The 17344-nt window shown below is 36.0% G+C and overlaps 2 pseudogenes; both read right to left on the reverse strand.

The window, feature by feature from the left end:
* Positions 1-3197: 3197 nt before the first annotated feature.
* LOC131820905 (elongation factor 1-alpha 1-like) lies at positions 3198-13464 on the reverse strand (annotated as a pseudogene).
* Positions 13465-13525: 61 nt separating this feature from the next.
* LOC131821894 (elongation factor 1-alpha 1-like) lies at positions 13526-14103 on the reverse strand (annotated as a pseudogene).
* Positions 14104-17344: the final 3241 nt, after the last annotated feature.

Genomic DNA, 17344 nt, shown 5'->3' on the forward strand with positions numbered 1-17344 from the left:
TCTGATAAATGGTTAGTATACAACATAGATATATTTAAAGAATAGATATATGTAAAGATATATTCTACAACTCAACACCCCAAACCAAAACAAAAATCAAGGAAACGCATGTGCTGCTGACAATATGGAGGAAAAGAATACTTGGTGGCTGTTGGTAGGAATATGAAGTGATGCGGCCACTGTGAAAAACAGTATGAAATTTCCTTACAAAATTAAAAACAGAATTATCTTATGATCTGGTAATCACACCATTGGGTATTTACCCACCGCCCGCCAAATGCAAAAACATTAATTTAAAAGGATACATGCACTCCCACGTTTATTGTAGCATTATTTACAATAGCCAAATTATGGAAGCAGCCAGTGTCCATAGATAGATGAATGGATAAAGAGGTGTGTATGTACATATATGTGTGTGTGTGTGTGCATATATACACACATGGATTATTATTCAACCATAAAAGAATGAAATCTTGCCATTTGCAACAACATGGATGGAGCTAGAGAATATAATGCTAAGTGAAAGAAGCTGGAGAAGGATAAATACCATATAACTACCAATGGGTAGAATTTATTATTTTTAAAAGATTTTTCTTATTTATTTATTTGTCAGAAAGAGAGAGAGAGAGCATGCACAAGAAGGGGGGAGTAGCAGGGTCCCTGCTGAGCAAGGAGACCAATGCAGGACTCGATCCCAGGACCCAGGCAACACAACCCGAGCCAAAGGCAGATGCTTAAGCCATCTGACTGAGCCACCCAGATGTCTCATGGGTAGAATTTAAGAAACAAAATTAACAGGAAAAAAAGAGAGAGAGAGAGACAAACCAAGAAACAAACTCTTAACTATACAGAGCCAACTGATAGTTACCAGAGTGGAGGTGGGTGGGGGAGATGGAGGGAAATAGGTGATGGGATCAAAAAGAATGCTTATCACTATGAGCACTGAGTGATGTACAGAATTGTTGAACCGCTCACTATATTGTATACCTGAAACTAATAAGTGGTTCATAATCAATGAATCTTGGGACACTGAAAAAAAAAGTAACAAAATCTGAAGACTCTACAATGACTTAGCTTACAAACCTAAAACAGATAAAATATATTGGAAAGTTAGACACCAGGCAAACTGGCAAGGAGATGGGTAATGTAACCATTAGAATGTCTGAAAGTTAAAATACAGCTCTTCTAAGTTAAAAATTCAGCAGAATACTTAGAAGAAAAAATGCAAAACTTCAGAATATATTTATAACCTGTGGAAAGTAAATAAGTAGCACTGGATCAACTGATCTCAATGACAGCCCATTCAACATACAACATTGCATAAGTTTAAGGTGTGTATATATTGATTTTATCCATTTATATATTGCAACGCAGTTACCACAGTATTATTAGCTGGTGGTTCCATCAAATCTAATAACTACCATTTCTAAAAGAATATAAAAAAATAGGAAAAAAAGAGATAAGAGACACCAAAATAGAATGGAGAATTACAGTATAAATTCAAAAAATGAAATAAGAAATTTTCGAGAGGCAGTATTGAAAAAAATAATAATAATTTTCTAGAACTTTTGAAAAATATTAATTCTCACATTAAGGAAGCTTAAGCTATTCTCTACATAAATATACATATAGGGAGATACATGTATCTCTCTCTCTCTCTCTCCCCCTCTCCATACACATGCACTCACGTGTGCACACACAACACACACACACACACACACAGGTAAACTCCCTATATGTACACTGTAGTAAAAAAGGGAGAAAATCAAAGCAAAGAATATTAAAGCAGAGTGAAAGGGTAGTAATTCTAAACATGACATGACAAAAATTTAGGTCGATGTCAGGATTCATGGTCACAATGCAAACCAATTTCTAGAGAACACTTTCCATGTGCTCAGTAATAACAATTTAGGTGTTCATATGCCATTAAGGTATCATTCCAGACTAAGGGGGGAAAAAGCATTTCCAGACAAAAGAATGCACAAGAAAGTTTACTACTGGTAAACTATGGTAGAAAGTATTACACATGGTTTATGTTAATACAAAACTAAGCCTTGAATGAAAACAAAAAATTTAAGAGGAAATGGTGATAGAACAAGTAATACATTTAAAAAAATTATTTAATTGAAAATTACTCTGCTATTTCTAAATAGGCAGTAGCTTCAAAATAACAAAGTTCATCAACAAATAGAAAATGAAAATTCCAAAGAGGAATGGATAAAAATAGGAACAAAGATAATTGTTGAAGAGGAGTCAGAGCACATATATTGACCCGTATCCATCTTTAGATCCATTTAAAAATGAGGGTCATGAAATGTGGGGTGCCTGGGTGGCTCAGTTGGTTGAGCATCTGCCTTAGGCTGAGGTCATGAAATATACTTGTCACAGCCAAGAAATTTGGGGATGTATGAGTGAACTGGGGACACAGAGCACAGTGGGTAACAGAATTAAATCTATTTATGGGAGAATAAGAGATGGTGGACACCTCCTTACTGATGAAGCCAAGGAGGACATTGCCAGATAGGTAATCTGGAAAGGCTCCTGGATCCATCTTGGAAAAAAGCAAAACAGGCAGAAAGCTTGGGAGGGGGTAGCAAGGATTGAGAGTGGTTTATAGGAAGTCCAAATATGGAGCAAATGGAGTAAGTGACACCCCTCCCCTCACAGTCTTGGTCCTGTATCCTGTATTTGGCCATGTTAGATTACACAGAGGACAGAGATTAAGTGGTGAAGACTGTACCCAGGTCAGTGGAGAACTACAGGCCTCAACAGAAATTTACCACATTTCCTGAAAGAATTAGACATCCTTTGGTAGATGCTGGTTCCAGAATTTAAAATATTTTCTCATTGCTACACACATGATGCAAATCAGCAGCAGAGTAAGGAATGACCAAGAAGAACTAATAACACAAAAGGAGTGAAAACAATTAGAATTGCAGAATTCAAGAGAAAATTTAAACATTTCAAATTCATATTTTCAGAATGACTCGAGAATGTATTGTTTACATAAAGCCAGAATATTACACAAAATGAACTACAAAAAAAAAAGAATGGGGTGGGGAAGAGAGTTTTAAAATTGTATGCTCATTATGTAAATAAAAAATTTTTAAACATTAAAAAATGCAAAAAAAAAAGAAGGAAATTTTATTCAGAGTTTAAAAAAACTAAGAGCGATTAATTTTGAGAGAAAAGCAGCTTCATGCAGCCTTCCAATAGTGTCCATATACTAATGGCATGGATTTGAGCTGTGGAGAAGGAGAAATACCTACAGCAGGAAGAGAAATCATTTATAAAAGCTGAGAGGGGAAAAAACCCACAAATTTCACAATAAACTATTCAGTGCCCTTGAGAATAGGTGGAAAATGTAACTAAATAAATCTTCCCCTTCATACATAACTTTGAAATGCAGAGCATCAAGTTTCTAGAGAGAAAGTATAGACCTGCATCAGATTTTCACCAGAGTGGAATGTACAAATAAAATTGTGCCATATCTTTAACATTTTGATTGTAAAATACTATTTGGAACCTAAAATTCTCTCTCTACCAAGACAACCAGACAGAAATTTTACCTACTATGTTTTCTCTCCTCCTGTGTCTTCCACGCTTTTCCTCCCTGCCTGCCTGCCTGCCACTCTCCCTATCTTCATTTCTTTTTGAGGATGTTGTTTGAACATATTAATAAGAGAAATATAAGTTAAAAGTAAAATAAAGGAAGGCTATACCCACAATAGTGAAGTTCACCTAGAATTCCAGCAAAACAGAAATAATAACGAGCACTAAGGAGACCTTGAAATACAACATTAAAATAAGAACTTAAGCTGAGTGACATCTAAAGAAATAATAGTCTTGAGGAATAGGAACTGATTAGATACCAAAAAATATGTATGGAATAAACAGTCCATGCTAAAGAAAGCTCACATTACTTCAGTCAGTAAGGACAGCATAAAGGTGAAATAGAAACTCTGGAAAAAGACAATACAGACCTAATTTGGATATAAAATAACTGTAAAAAAAATCGCACTTTTGAGACCTTGATGATGAGTAAGAAGACAGAGTCCATTTCAACAAGATGTGAGTTCCATTCTTGAGCAGCTCAGAACTAGGACACTGACCCAGAGAAACAAGTTTGTCATCATTATACTACTTCCTATACAAGTAGCATGGTTATAATTCATAGAATTTTAACATTTATTATTTTTCCTTTTGGCTGAAAACTTCAATATTCAGAAGTGTAAATTTTAATCAATCTAGACAATGTGAAAGCAAATATTATAACTGCCAGGAAAGGATTGATGGGAAGGAGAAAGAACCATCAATGGAGGAATTTTCTTCATCTGAGAGGCAAATCAAGAGGCAGCATGTAAACCAGTTAGTACAAAAAATAGAAGTTACAATGTATCGTTTAAATATCCCAGAAGTAAGAAATTTTAAATGATATGAGTAGTAACAGGATGGTGAATTTGATCTATACTCTTAGCCATCCTAGCAGTAAGTCATGAGATAATTTCTAAAGATAAATAAAGAACACAGGTTATGTTATTCAGTGATACAGGGGTAACAATCAGATTTATGAGAAGTAGTTCTGGGCTGAGCTAGGATTCCAGCTTTCACTTATGATCCCTTATTTTTTTGTTGCCAAGCATATACCCATTGCTGTATATTAAATATGAAAAAAACAAATGCAATGCACTGTATCCATGTCTGTTTTTAAAATTTTAATTATGAAATTAACAACATTACAGATATATGTCAACTATAGGCAGAATTTATTTTTATGGGCCACAAAGTGATAGTTTTCCTACATTAATTTAAAATAAATCTAACAGTGTAAGAGGGTTCCCCTTTCTCCACATCCTCTCCAACACTTGTTGTTTCTTGTCTTGTTAATTTTGGCCACTCAATCTAGTGTAAGGTGGTATCTCAATGTGGTTTTGATTTGAATTTCCCTGATGGCTAATGATGATGGACATTTTTCTCATGTGTCTATTAGCCATTTGTGTGTCTTCTTTGGAGAAGTGTCTGTTCATGTCTTCTGCCCATTTTTTTGACATGATTATCTGATTTTTGGGTGTTGATTTTGAGGAGTTCTTTATAGATCTTGGATATCAGCCCCCTCTTACACTGTTGGTGGGGATGAAAGTTTGTGCAGCCACTTTGGAAAACAGTGTGGAGATTTCTTAAGAAATTAAAAATAGAGCTACCCTATGACCCTGCAATTACACTACTAGGTATTTACCCCAAATTGAAAAGAAGGGCCATATGTACCCCAATGTTCATACTATCGATGGCTACAATTGCCAAATTGTGGAAAGAGCTAAGATGCCCTTCAATGGATGGATGGATAAAGAAGATATGATCCATATATACAAAGGAATATTATGCCTCCATCAGAAAGAATGAATACCCAACTTTTGTATCAACATGGACGGGACTGGGAGAGATTATGCTGAGTGAAATAAGTCAAGCAGAGAGAGTCAATTATCATATGGTTTCACTTATTTTTGGAGCATAAGGAATAACATGGAGGACATTAGGAGAAGGAAAGGAAAAGTGAATTGGGGGAAATCGCAGAAGGAGATAAACATGAGAGACTGTGGACAGTGAGAAACTAACTGAGGGTTTTGGAGGGGAGGGGGATGGGGGGTTGGGTGAGCCTAGTAGTGGGTATTAAGGAGGGCACATATTGCATGGAGCACCAGGTATGGTGCACAAACAATGAATCTTGGAACACTGAAAAAATAAAATTAAATTTAAAAAATCAAATCTAGGGGTGCCTGGGTGGCTCAGTGGGTTAAAGCCTCTGCCTTCAGCTCAGGTCATGATCCCAGGGTTCTGGTATCAAGCCCCATATCAGGCTCTCTGCTCAGCAGGGAGCCTGCTTCCTCCTCTCTCTGCCTGCTTCTCTGCCTACTTGTGATCTCTGTCTGTCAAATAAATAAATAAAATATTTTTTAAAAAATCAAATCTAACATAATTTTCAGTAGTGACCTTTACTCACTCTCAGTTTACTCACATGTTCTGCCTATAATCAAATTTAATAGTTTTCATATAAACATATAGTGTTCATTTCTTTATTACATTTAATTAGTCTCAATTTGTCAGTGGGTACTTAACAAAACTTAGTCTACATGGCAGTGATATTAGATAAAATACTGTATTAAATAATAGACAAGGGCTAAATGATTTTATCTAAATAAATCAATTACAAAGCAACTGATACCAGTTCAACTAGGAAGTTCATCATTGGCTTTACTTCAGCCAGTATTTATAATGAATTAACCAAGGGTAATTCTCTTGAATAGATCTGCCAACCAATAAACTCATCAAATACATTATAACATTATTCTTCTTTGACATCAAAAATTATGAACAGGTTTAGTGTTTTTAATCAATATTCATCTACTTTCTAATAAGTACTGGTATGGATTTAAAATGGAAAAAGGCAAAGAATTGACAAGCTACTTTAGAATCAGAAGGAACAATGTGGAAAATACCAAAGTAGAGGTGGTTTCATGGGTGTCCAATAGGCATCACACAGAATTCCCAAGCTGGGGAGAACCTCGCACTTGGTTTCATGCTCTGCTGTGGTTGTCTTGTAAATATTAGTCATTTAACATAAGGCCTGGCATTTTAATTTTCTACTGGGTCCTGCAAATTATGTAGATGGGCCTTCAACAAATGATGCACTTAGAGAAAGAACACAAGTACGCCTATCTAGAAGAAAATCTGAATTACTCTACTTTTATTCTCCTAACGTCTTGACCTTAATTTTTTTTCCTACAGTTTTACTTCTTGGGTCCCTAGAGACCGAAAGTAAAATTAATATGAATAATGGGTAAGTTTAATACTTAAAATACATAGTTCAGAAAAGGAAGGGCTATAGAGTGATGAATTTTTTTCTAGAGTTTTAAATATTTTTTTCTCTTTTATTTTACTAGGTTATTATTCAACATTTTCTTTAGCCCAGATTTAGGTATGAAGTCTATAAGATATTCACATACAAATAGTTTCCTCTGATGTTAAAAATGGAGATATTTTGTGTCTGTTCCATGTTTTAGCTCTATTAAAAAGACTTTTGAAAACCAATTTAAAATTTAAAAATAGATTTATTATGTCATACCTCTGGCCATGTAGGCTTAGAAATAATGTATTAAAATTAGTTTGATATATTATTCCTTTGTTCTTAGGAAAGAAGAATCTTAGCTCATCTAGACTATAATTATTTTTCTAAACTAATTTAGTCCTAGTGTTCCAAGATCAAATGCCAGAGTGTGTACTTGAGGTAATTTGCTGTCTCCTCCAATGGATAGGAAAGAGAAAATTATCTACCCGTGGCCTCAGTCTTTCAAGAATACTAGTTTAAAAAAAAGAAGCAGATTAGTTAATCAAAAGTAGTTGATTAGTTGATCATGGTATCCACTGAAAAATTACCAACACCAAAGCTCACATTTTAATTATATTCAGTAATTAGGATTTGAGGACTTAAAGGTTATCTCACCTAAGTATCTCTGATTACTCTTGAAACACATACAGGGAACATAAGTTCCAAATATGGTGGCCTGTGCTATATATGGGCTATCTTATTTTACCTAAATTTTACCTAAATGCTTTTGGAAAAACTTTGCTTCTCTGTCATGTATGACTACTTAGCAGATTTGTACTTAAAAATGCACACGGTGATTCTCAAGATATTCCACCTGAATACGGTAAACCTGTCTCCTAAAGTTACCTAACAAGCAGTTTCCCTAACATAACAGAGCTTAAACTACTAAAATCATTTATGATAGGAAACATGTACTTGGAAAACATAAAGCAATAAGGTATAGTAGCAGTAGGACACAAAAAAAGCTTCTCATTTAGCATGTCCTCCAAGACCCTATTCACTCTTTAAGTCACACACTGCTTTTAGCCAAGTCTGAGACTGTTCATTTTACAAATAAAATGGACAATAATGTAAACTGTATTTTAATATAAATTGTGCTAGTGATATGAACAAACAAATTACCATCTGTATATTAGAAAGTCAGATCTGAAGGGCAGATAATTCAGCTTTATGTAAGATTAGTATCTAGAAGAAGAGTTATCTAAGCATAAAAGATCATCAGACTGACCAGGTGATCTTGGAGTCCATTCCATTTATAACTTGATGTGTTGCTACTTGACTTCACACTTGAATAATCAAGTAACATAACAAAGCTTTTAAGTGACTAAGTTTTTGATGTTCTGTTATCATTTTACCTACTTCTTCAAACAAGACAATTAACACTAAAATAGTATGTTGCCCGTTTATGTGACATACGATTTCATATTTTCATATCTGTATATTACTAAATATTTTAATACTATCAAGAACAAATATACAGTAAATATTTATAATAGAAAAGCATTAATTTAAGGGCTGTCCTAGATTTCTGAAAATGACACTGAGGTATTACTTGTGATTTTTGTAGAAATCTATTTTCTTATTCCTTCCTTGGAGATAGGTGGTATTAATCCTGTGCCTACTTGGTGCCAATAAATGGGAGGTGTGGGCGAGGCTCCTCACAAATAGGTCAGGGAGTATCAATAAGGGAATTGACAGTGGTTGGAATTAAGAAAATGCAAAACCTCACTATCTAAATCATGCTTTTGAAATACCAGTCCCTCGGGGCACCTGGGTGGCTCAGTGGGTTAAGCTGCTGCTGTCAGGTCATGATCTCAGGGTCCTGGGATCGAGCCCCACATTGGGCTGTCTGCTCAGCGGGGAGCCTCCTTCCTCCTCTCTAAATCTGCCTGCCTCTCTGCCTGCTTGTGATCTCTGTGTGTCAAATAAATAAATAAAATAAAATAAAATACCAGTCCCTTATCTCTTTACCTCAGGGTTCATATGAATACAAAGGCAGTCAGTCTGAATCTAGTAAGTGGGTGATGACATTACTTTCTAATAACAAAGAGAAAATAGACTTAACAAGGTTAGTTGTCTGCACAATCTTTCTGATTATTTGTAATGCTAATACTAAATACATCACTTGAGCAACTTCATTTTAAGCTATGTAATCTGGGGGTCCTAAGATCCATTTACAGGCCCTGAGCCCTCTTTACTCTCCTTATAGCTATGATCACAGTATTTCTTTCTCATTTCTAATTTTTATATCTGGTATTTTAAGTTCCTTAAGGGTAGTGACAAACCTGTCTTGATGAGTAGTATATGTCCATTGTCCAAAAAATGCCAGGCACTCAAGAAATGTTTGGTGAGGGAAATCAGGAACACAATTGTTTTAGCTCACTAAAGTTTAGCTCACTAAAGTTTAGGTGTTTGCTGAACACCTGAGAAATGTTGAGATAAAGATTAATAAAGCATGGCACTGCCATAAGAAGCAGACACATTGAGAGTCTATGCTACTCTGTACCTAATGGCCCATTAGGCTCTAAGTCTGTATAAAATGCTATGGGAAGCAAATAATACATTATAGATTAATTTTTCTTTTAAAAAAGATGCTACAAGAGCACAGTCAGAACTCAGCCAGCAAGTTCCAAGACTTTCTGTCTAAACTGAATCTTAAAATGAAATCAAGGGTTTTCCAGTGAAATCAGGATGATAGGAGTATTTTAGGCCAGGGGAACAGAATACAAAATTTCAAAAGCATGAGAAAACATGATGTATGGGGAAATAACTAAGTCACTATTTTTTTTAAATAAAGCAATGGTTCTGGGTGTGGTGCAAAAATAATGAATACTGTTATGCTGAAAATAAGTAAAAATAAATAAATAAATAAAGCAATGGTTCAAAGTCACTTTTGTCAAATGTTTCTAATTAGAATGGTTAAAAGATTACAGTATCCAATTTTACATGTAAGTTAATTTTTACCAAGAAAAACTATCAGGACATGAAAAAGAAGTTGTACCATTTGTGGATATTTGGGCTCAACGCAACACAGCAGAATGCAAACAGTGGCTCTAAGCATAAAACAGGCAGCTCTCAGAGGAGCTCTCAAGAAGAAAATACACATTATACTTCATATATAAAATGTACATTTTTGTATTTTTTCTAACTATGATCAAAAAGGAATAAGCTGTTTTCCTACATAGCTCATCTATATCCTTTAAATAAATACTCTTTAAATACCTTCTTCTTATATGGAATTTTTCCCCTAGTAGATTATGTATTACTGTGTACAAATCATATTGGGCACTGAATAACTCATCATTACAGAAATACTTGGAACATTACAATGAGGGGAATTTTTAGAGTTGCTTCTACCCTAGCCTGTTTATAAACTTTAGAAATAAGGAAAGAATAGTTGTTATTCTAAAATCTACTTAATGTTCTGCTTTAGGGGTCTTGAAAGTCTTCATTTTTAAATAAGGGCCCTGCATTTTCATGTTACATTCTGTCAAATTAGGACAGACAAATTATATAGCCAGTCTTGTTTACTTCTCTTTCACTTAATACAGAGAATTATTTGTTGTTTTGTTATTAGGAAGATTCAATGGCTTTCACAATAAAAAAGATCTCTCCCAACTCTGTTTCCATTTGTAGATATAGATTTCCATTAACCACCAGGGTAAAACAAGAAATTACCATGACAATTCAAAGTTATCAATAAATTCTCTGATATTATAATTAAAATGTTGACTCAAACGGTGTTAGAGTTTAATATGTCTTAGTCTGAAAATGAGAGAAGTATTTTTTTTCTTTTCTGAAACCTCAGTCAACACAACTGGCTCTCATGTGAAAAAGTTGCAAATTTTAATCCAACTATATTTCTAGAGAAAGTTCCACATTTAGGTAGAATGATAGAAGCTGTATTAGCTAACTCTTCTTGCAGAAACTTAAACACGTGTCTTTTTTAAAAGATGTTCAAATCTATCAAAAAAAAAAAAGGCAGCTGGGATTTAAGGAGTGTCACGATCACAGAAATAGAATTAAATGAGCGGCAAAGTCTTCACATAATCTCTTCTTGAAATAAATACTACTTGCTTTGGAAGAGATGTTGAGAATGTTAAAGTGGACACCAAAGAGGCTGTAGCACTAATCAGGGTTTTCAGAATATACACAGTGAAGACAAAAATTGGTTTCACACATGACAAAAATGAGATATTAAGTTTAAAATTCAGGCTTTCATGAGGGACTCTGAAAGAAGTAAACTCCAGAAGGAAAAAAAAAAATAAAACCAGACAGACTAACCTGAGCTGGAGTAAGATGATCTGACTACACTCCATTTGGCTATAGGAAGAAAATTAACTGTAGTGTGGAGAGACCAAACAACATCTTGAGCCTTTGCTATTGTTCATGTGTGCTGCATTCAATAGCAACTGTCCTAGGAAAAAATAAGACCATGTTACAAAAATCAAGATGAACAGAGATAACCCAATAAAGCCACAAGTGATCCAAACATGGAGTTTTGAAAAATGTACTTCAATTACTATTTTTATTAAAATAGATTCTTAAGGGGCGCCTGGGTGGCGCAGTGGGTTAAGCCGCTGCCTTCGGCTCAGGTCATGATCTCAGGGTCCCAGGATCGAGTCCCGCATCGGGCTCTCTGCTCAGCAGGGAGCCTGCTTCCCCCTCTTTCTCTTTCTCTCTCTCTCTGCCTGCCTCTCTGCCTCCTTGAGATCTCTCTCTCTCTGTCAAATAAATAAATAAAATCTTAAAAAAAAAAATAAAATAAAATAAAATAAAATAGATTCTTAAAAAGATGGAGAATTTCACCAAGGAATTAGTATTTGCTTTAAAAAAAAAAAAGCAAATACTCTAAAAACATTAAAAATATAGTATCTACAAATAGATGTTGAAGATATAATGGAAGAAAGGATTAGGGAATTCAAAGACTGATAATCAGAAGACAGCCAGGAAAAAAAAAAAAAAGGAAAAAAAGAAAAAAAAAAAAAAAAGACGACGACAGCCAGGTAGAAAACAGAGATGAAAATTATAGTAAAGTCTGAAAGAAACATATCGACATGGTAGAAAGATTCAAAAAGTGTGTAATTACAGTTCCAGAATAGAGAAGATGAAAGAATGGAGGTCTTAAGAAATGCAAGCTGAAAATTATCCAAAATTTATGAAACTTATCAATCCACAATTTCAAAAATGAGTATGAATGCACAGTAATATACATATAAAGACAAAGTACAGGCAGGCATGTATAATTAAAACTCTGAAACCCAAACGAAAGAAATACTTTAAGCAATAGAGAAAATAGCACCAATTTCCTTCAAACAAGTAACTATAAGCTTAAAAATGTACTTTCAAAATAAATTTCTATGTTATATAAATTTATTAATTTTTCTTCCCCTCCCCGCATTACACTTTTGCTCTAATGGGTCTCAAAAATCTGTTACAGAGTTTTGGTCAGGTTGTTTCCATTAAAAAGTACTGATTTAAAAAACTAGTAACTTAAAACTGCTACACACACACAGACACACGCACACGCACACACACACGCAACACATACAATAAGCAAATGGTCCACAAAACTTCCTTTCTTTTTTTGTTAGAGATTTTATTTATTTATTTGACAGACAGAGATTACAAGTAGGCAGAGAGGCAGGCAGAGAGAGAGGGGGAAGCAGGCTCCCCACTGAGCAGAGAGCCTGATGCGGGGCTCGAATCCAGGACCCTGGGATCATGTCCTGATCTGAAGGCAGAGGCTTAACCCACTGAGCCACACAGGCACCCCCATTAACCAGTCTTTTACTATTAATGGCCAACTGACATAAACTTTCCTGAGACTGTTCTTCCACCACTGAGTAAGACTAGGGTGGCAGGTATTAGGGATAACACTCGTCCAGCCTTCTGAACTTGTGGACAGACCTGTGACCTTGTCAGCTCCAGCTGCCTTCTTGTCCACTGCTTTGATGACACCCACAAGCAACCGTTTCAATGTCACCAACAACAAAATGGCCCAGAGGAGGATAGTCAGAGAAACTCTCAACACACATAGGCTTGCCAGGAATCCTATCAACAATGGCAGCATCACCAGGTTTCAAGAACATGAGGCCAACTTTAGCTTTTTTTCTAGAACAATGAACAATCTCCTTCAGCTCAGCAAACTTGCCAGCAATGTGAGCTGTGTGACAATCCAGCACAGGTGCTTATCTGGCACTGATTTGGCTGGGATGGATTGGGATAATCAAATGAACCATGAATCCCACTACTTCCTTTGGTGGGTTATTTTTGCTGTGCCGAATCACCACAAGGAACGCCTTTGGCAGATATGTTCTTGCCATGGAATCCCACATTGCCCCCAAATGGATCCTCCCTCAAAGCTTCATGGTACATTTCAATAGACTTTACTTCAGTTGTAACATTGACTGGAGCAAAGGTGACCACGTTTAAGAATACCAGTCTCCCCTCAGCCCACAAGGACAGTACTAATACCAACAATTTTGTAAATGTCCTAAAGGAGTAGATCTAAGTGCTCACCAGCTGGACGAGAGTACAATGCAGAGTTTCCGACAGTATCACTCCACTGGCATCGCCATCCTTCCGGGTAACTCCATCCTCTGAACCAAGGCATGCTGGCACCCCTACTGTGTCAAGAATTTAGCCAATTTTCTTAATGTAGATGCTGACTTACTTAATGATTTTATCATACCTCTTCTGGCTCTTGGGTGGTTCCGTGAAATCCATTTTGGTAACACCAACAATTAGTTGTTTCACACAGCTAGTTTCACACACATTAGTTGTTTCTGGTGTGTAAGCCAGAAAGGCATGCTCACGGGTCTGCATATTCTTGGAGATACCAGCTTCAAATTCACCAACACCAACAGCAACAATCAGGGCAGCACAATCACCCTGAGATGTGCCTGTAACCACATTTTTTTATAACGTCTCTGTGTCCTGGGGCACCAATGAGGTCCCATAATACTTGCTGGTCTCAAGTTTCCACAGGGAGATATTAATGGTGATACCACATTCACATTCAGCTTTCAGTTTATCCAAGATCCAGGACTACTTTAAGGAGCCCTTTCCCATCGTAGCAGACTCCGTCTCAAATTTTTCAATAGTTGTTTTGTGGATCCCACCCCATTTGTAGATCAGAGGACCAGTAGTGTGGTAGACTTGCCAGAATCTCCATGTCCAATGACAATAGTATTGGTATGAGACTTTTCCTATCCCATTTTTTTTAGGTTTAGCATTGGTTTTTGTAACACCTGTGTTCTGGGAGCAAACCCACTGAGAAAAAGCAATTTATTGATTTTTCAAGATTTTCTTACATAATAGTTGTTTTAAGCTGTGCTTATACAACAGAGGCTTAAAAAATTCACAAATAATGAATGTATCATGTTTGATGAAGACCAAAAAAACCCCATATTTTAGAGGGGGAGAGATATCAAGGAGTAGAATTGTGCAAGAAAGAGGCTATGAGCTGAAAAGAGGGTTGCTATTGAAACATTTTGAGAAAATATTTCACAAGGAAGCCATGTAGACATCTGGGGGAACATTTTCCAGGTCAAGGAACAGACCGGGCAAAGGACATGAGTGGGCACATGCTGGTGTGTGAGCAAGAGTCGGTGTCAGGGCTGAATGAGAGAGTAGAATGAAGCATCAGAGGGGACCAGTTCATGAAGAACTAACTGTGCTGTAGTCAGAATTTGGGCTTTTAAAATAGAATGAGAGGAAAAGCCATTGGATAATTTTAAGGCAAGGAGAGACAGGATCTGACTTAACGTTTTGATCAAAGGACTTGGGTTGCTGTGCTGCTGATAGCCTATACAAAATCAAGGGCATAAGCTGGAAGACCTGTTTGAGGATGTATTTTCTACCACTTTCTGACTTCCAGAGTTACCTCTATGAGGTCTATTGTCATGACTATCATTTCTTTGAGACAATAGGTCTCTATGGGCTTTTCAAAAAATCAGGATGGCTAACATGGGAAGGAAGAAAATTACAGGGTTTGGAGAAAATACGGATCAAGTGGAACTCACGCATGACATGGATTAAAAAATAAAAATAAAGGAAGGTGGGCGCCTGGGTGGCTCAGTGGGTTAAAGCCTCTGCCTTCGGCTCAGGTCATGATCCCAGGGTCCTGGGATCGAGCCCCACATCAGACTCTCTGCTCAGCAGGGAGCCTGCTTCCTCCCCTCTCTCTGCCTGCCTCTCTGCCTACTTGTGATCTGTCAAATAAATAAATAAAATATTTTAAAAAATTGTTTGATGGTATCTATCAAAGCTTAACAGATGCCTTCCCTAGAACTTAGTCCCTCTTCCAAATATATACCCAACATAGATGTATACACTAGTCTATTAACAGATATGTACAAAAAAATTCATAGCAGCACAGTTCTAAATTGATCTGGACTGGAAACTGCCTAGATGCCCATCCAGGAGGGGATGCATAAAAACATTTTGGTATATTAATACAATGAGAATGAAGCAGCCGGAAGAATGAATGAAGTTTAACTTTATGTACCAACCACCTCTCTCACCAATGTAATGTTTCGTCTGTTTGCAATGCCTCTTCTAACTGTTGAACACTTCCAACTCTTTTACACCCCAAGATGTTCCAAACTCATCCTGCTTTCTCCTTGCCATGCAATCAACCATTTCTTTAAGGAACCTTGATTCTTTTAACTGAGAATAGATTTTAAAACCAACATCAAGAAGGTCACTGCTTCTAGGATCTCTCTGAAGATGGACCTAGGAAGTAATGAGTTCTTACTGATACTACCCATTCAAACAACACCTGGGGTTTATTCTAACTTTCGCCTTCCTTTACATCTAACTACATTCTCTGACAATGGAGCCTTGACTTTCATCATAATATATTAATTTGCTCAATCTTCAAATATATGTGGTACCTGAACTGTTAAATTATAATCCTGTGAAAAATATCTAGATTACAATAACTGTATAGGATTTTTTTTTCTTTAATCTGTCCCAATTACTGTGATTTATCAACATCTCTGTCAAATGAAGTTTTAGCTTGTGGACTTAAATTATACTTGGTCTGATAAATAGCATTACCATCCCACTTTCTTATGGTTTCTAGTTGCCTAATATAACTTTAGACATTACTTAAAAACTGTGCCACTGTAAATCAGTTTATCTCCATCTGCCTCTTGAAAATAACATAATCACATCTTGTTTTGTGAGGAAATTCAGTATATTTTTTAAGAGGTAAACTACATTTGTTCCCATTTATTTTTCTGCCAAATATTTTTGGCTTTATTTCTGTAACAATATCTTATAATTAGAGGTTTTATGTTTTAATTTCATGTTTCTTTATATGCTACAATCTCATTTTAATGAAAATGTGTATTTTGGAAAGTTTGAATTTTTATTCTAGTTACTACCTTTGTACTTCTAACTCATGAATGCACTCAGTTCCCAGTTTCCATACTCAAACTTTTAATACCTGGCTTGTCAGTTTTTAATGGGATCTTTTATTTCCTATCTTTGACCTATACATGTGTCAAGGATTAGTATAATGTTATACATCAATTTAAAAAGAATCAATGATCTCATCCAAATTCCTTCTATATCCTTTTTCCTCCGATTAAAAAAAGTTGTACTGGGGCACCTGGGTGGCTTAGTGGGTTAAAGCCTCTGCCTTTGGCTCAGGTCATGATCCCAGGGTTCTGGGATCGAGCCCTGCATCGGGCTTTCCACTCAGCAGGGAGCCTGCTTTCTCCTCTTTCTCTCTGCCTGCCTCACTGCCTACTTGTGATCTGTCAAATAAATAAATAAAATCTTTTTTTTTTAATTTTTAAAAAAATTTTTTTAAAAAGTTGTACTATGTCACCATCTATGGATTTTGTACATTAGTAGTCCATCCTCATCTCCATTTTTCAGCATTAAATTTGAATTGCATACATTAAAATGTTCAGTATCTGTGTGTTTGTTGAAGTTTCCCCAGGCATCCCTTGCTATAATGGAGCTCATTCTAATTGCCCCAAAAAGGTCTAACAAGACTTTCTTGTTAGTAAGTAGAGAATTCCCTAAATCCATCTATGTTTAAAAGTTTTTATATAACCTTTTTATTTAAGGAATGTTTAATTAGATATAATATCCTCGGTTCACACTTTCTTTTAATGATATTTTGTGAATCCTGCTCCATTATGGTCTTGCTCTGAATGTCACTTTTCAAATATTGAATGTCAGTCTAATTCCTTTTTTTAAGATTTAATTTTTTTTTATTTGACAGAGCGAAAAAGAGAAATCACGAGTAGGTAGAGATGCAGGCAGAGGGGGAAGGGGAAGCAGGACCCCTGCTGAGCAGAGAGCCCGATGAGGAGCTCGCTCACAGGACCCTGAGACTGTGACCTGAGCCAAAGGCAGAGGCTTAACCCACTGAGCCACCCAGGCTCCTCCAGTCTAATTCCTTCTTGCCCTGTAAGTTATTTGATCTTTTTTGCTAAA

Source organism: Mustela lutreola, chromosome X (assembly GCF_030435805.1).
Source record: "Mustela lutreola isolate mMusLut2 chromosome X, mMusLut2.pri, whole genome shotgun sequence".
Lineage (NCBI taxonomy): Eukaryota > Metazoa > Chordata > Mammalia > Carnivora > Mustelidae > Mustela > Mustela lutreola.